Source organism: Etheostoma spectabile, chromosome 10, assembly GCF_008692095.1.
Source record: "Etheostoma spectabile isolate EspeVRDwgs_2016 chromosome 10, UIUC_Espe_1.0, whole genome shotgun sequence".
Lineage (NCBI taxonomy): Eukaryota > Metazoa > Chordata > Actinopteri > Perciformes > Percidae > Etheostoma > Etheostoma spectabile.
The window spans coordinates 29,990,085-29,993,729 of NC_045742.1; the positions used below are offsets into that span (position 1 = coordinate 29,990,085).

A 3,645-nucleotide genomic window follows, 5' to 3' on the forward strand; every position below is an offset into this window, starting at 1 on the left:
GTAAAAATACAGTAGTTTACTTTACTATTTGCAGTACTATAGTGGCTATATTGTGATTTTTTTTTTTTTTTTACAGTAATGCTTTGACTACTGTGATTTCAACTGTAGTACTTAGAATACTGTGATTTTGTCATGTCGACAAGGTTGTAATGTAAACTTTACAGCATTCTATTGTAAAAATCATATACAGCAGTGTTACTATGAAATCTAAAGTATATAACTGTAGATTTCACAGCCCTTATTTACAGTGTGCCTGCTAAATGAGTTCGGGCAACGCTCCCTGGGTTTCTCAGTCCTATCTGTGGTGCATGGAGCCAGAATTGTTTCTTCATTACATGCGAGAAAAAAAAGTTTGAGAGAAAAAGTTGTCACACTGCTAGCAAAAAAACATTTTTATGAGAGAAAAAAAAATGATTGAGAGAAACAGTTGTCATACCAATGGCAAAAACCTTTTTTTATTTTTTTATTTTAAAATCTCAAATATTTATTTGTTGCTATCAGTGTCAAAAAAAAAATGTTTCTCTCAAAATGTAAAATCACTATCAAAATCCCTTTTTTTAACTCTCAAATATATATTTGCTATTATTTTGAAAAACAATTCTCCCAAAAAATAGTGTTTTTCTCAAAATGTTTTTCTTCTCGCTCTCAAAACCTAAGTCTTTGCTCTCGATTCAATGTTTTGCTCTCGTCTCAGGATTTTTCTCTCCATGTGAAAATAGTGTCATGGGCGGGGCCACGTTTCCATTGGCCAGTTGGGTCAGCACCGTCTTGTCTTGGGAGTCGATCTGAATCATTACGCCATTGTCACCATCACAGATACTACTAAATAAATACCTTTTTAATTATCCATACACCTTTTAACAGTCAAACTGAAACACTGGCGGTGAGCTCCAGGTCCTGCTGTGGCGGCCTCTAACTCAAAGTTTTTAAGTTAGAGTTTGGGCTTGACACAGGTGGAACATCCTGTGTGGCTGTCGCCGATGGCCAGAAACGTAGTTTTAGCCAATCAGAGGTGGTTGAGCCAGACTCCCGCCTTTAGCTGAGTTTCTATCTGATCTGTCAGAGGTAGTAGTAGGAAACGGTTGTAAAGTTTAACGTTGGTTGTCCCCAGAGAAGAAGTCACATTCTAAATTGGGGCTGAGCCCCGCTAAAGGTCTGATCCGAGAGAGGCCCCTGGCTCAAAAAACAAAGTTTGTTTTACCCCACATCACCGTGGTTACATGAGCAGTAAATAAAGCGTCGTCAACCAACCCGGCTCACTCACTTGTCAGTTTTCCTGCATAGAGCTCAGCAGTGTGGTTCTGGGAGTACAAATTCCATTCATTTTCTCCATAAGGATTTTTATAATATGCATAATGTTTAAACCAGGGGTCTCCAACCTTTCTTCATCTAAGGCGGTGGCGGTTCTACATTGAATGACACCCAGGGTGAGACCCCCTTCCAGCTCCCCTATTGAGTGATGGATACTGACGCCCAGGGACCTCAGCTATGACTTGATCAACTCTAGTTTTGAAAATCTCCTCTCTGCTCGAGCCACAGTGACGGGCAGAGTAAGTGCAATCCTGAGTGCAGTCTAAAAGCTGGGGTAGAGCTCCGATAGAACCTTATCATGCATAACAGTGACACCCCCCACCCCCCTTGTCCTGACAATTCCATTTGGGTGACCAAATAGGCGCCGATTAATGTTTTCCTCCGTGGGTGTTCAAGGGCCCATGCCCTTTTAAAAAAAAAAAAAGAAAAAAAGTAGTCAGGCTGACTCTAACACACACGCCTATCACCTCGATAATAAAGCCGTGAAGTAGGCTATCTTTCAACTCAGGATAGGATTAGAGAGTAAAGGTTTAACTGACACATAACTGCGGAGCACCAACAGTATCGGCGCCTATGCCCAGCAACCCGTTCGACCCAGAGGTGAACTGTCCGTGCCCCCCCCCCCCCCCCCCCCCCCCCCCCCCCCCCCCCCCCCCCCCCCCCCTTTCCCCTTCTCACACAGCTTCTCTGTGCGTGGTACCTTCTCAGGAAGCCCAGACGCCAATTTGCCAATTCACCACACAGTGGAATGATAGATTATACAGTAGAAAACCCCTTTGAGGAATTTTTTTTAAGTGCTCGTGGTGCTAAAACGCTACTGATCTAAGGGCTACTTTAAAATAACGAAAGTGGCTCAGAACTAGCCTACCTTTATTTAAATAACACATAAGCTGAATGGAGCTACTGTTGCTGAAATTGCAATACCCAAAGCTTATGAAAAATTTTAACTTAGGTTCCATGGCTGTTTTGTACTTATTTAAGCCCACATAATTAGCTACATCACTATAAATATTCCCAGGATCCAAGAAAAAATGACCACTTTACACATCTATGGCTACCTCACTTTTAATATCTTGGTCATTTTGTGTTTCAGTTTGTCAACCTATTGGCGAGCTATTGGAAACCTGTTACCGGTAGCTCGCTAGCTACTTGTTGAACATCCCCGGTCTATGAACCATCTGAGGTAGACTGACCCTGAGCTGTGAGGTCATGAAACAAAGGTTTCTGCTCCTGTGAACCAGACTGAAAAACATTTGACTTTGTGATTTCACTTTGAGTTCAAACATTTAAATATCCTCGTGGAGATTCAATCATACAAAGCTGCTCAGTTATAGTCTGGCTAGCACCAGACCAAGCCAAGCTCAATAGATTTTAGATTGAGCGTTGTTCTGGGGAGTTGGCTCTGTATTATCTGTATCTGTAGGCGTGACCAACGGGCATCGTTCGAATGGCTCTGTACTTAATTGGATAGTCCTTCAACCAATCAGACCAACGATCCAGGTGACGTAGAAGCGACAGCGGCATCAACAGGTTCGCTGCGCTTCAGTGGCGTTTGGTGGCCGCCGCGATGTTGAATGTAAACAAGAAGCTGCTTGGTCGTTTCGCTATCGTCGTTGTGTTAAACCTGCCAATAGCGTGCCAGGTAGCTGTGACACTTTGTGATTGTTTGCCACAAAATTTTGAACTGAAGCAGGATAATTATTGCTGCCTTCCAGACACAGTTTTTAGCCCGTAAGTTACGACTTCAAGTCACAATTCACGACTTGGTAACGTTCCAGGCAAAGTCACCACAAACCCTTTCAGCGGCTACCTAACGTTGACGTTAGCTACCGCTAGCTGATACTAGCAATGTCTAGTGATGGCCAAATGAAGCTTTGTGAACCAGTGTCTTTATTTTCTGAGCCCACTAGATGGCGCTCTTGGTGTTAGGAGAAATATATATTATATATATATATCAAATATATTCCCAACACTTTGCTGAACAAGGAGCGCCATCTAGTAGGCTCAGAAAATAAAGACACTGGTTCACAAAGCTTCATTTGGCCATCGCTAGTGAGTTCTAGTTGCCGACATATTTTCGGCTTCATTTAATAATCAAAACCCGCAGTAGTATGTGAATTGTTTGGATTACAATATGTGGAATTATTTTACGTACTTATACTATTTCTCATGGCGTCTGTACATCACAAAGTAACAAAAAAATGTTTAAAAAAATCCACATTTGAAGGAGATGGGAGATGTCATTAATATTAATATAAAAAATATGTAAACATAAGTACATGTAAAGACAGTATTCACTAATTATTAATAAAATTACAAACAACACTGTATACA

General features: G+C 41.5%; 1 long non-coding RNA gene across 1 annotated transcript in view; it reads left to right on the forward strand.

Annotated features, from left to right (window-relative positions):
* LOC116697246 (uncharacterized) overlaps window positions 1-3,413 on the forward strand; it is a 10,134-nt gene extending 6,721 nt beyond the window's left edge. Inside the window, exons 2-3 of the long non-coding RNA XR_004333974.1 lie at window positions 3,002-3,161; window positions 3,369-3,413. This is a non-coding gene — a long non-coding RNA (uncharacterized LOC116697246). The remainder of the gene's footprint in view (window positions 1-3,001; window positions 3,162-3,368) is intronic.
* The last annotated feature ends 232 nt before the right edge of the window (window positions 3,414-3,645 follow it).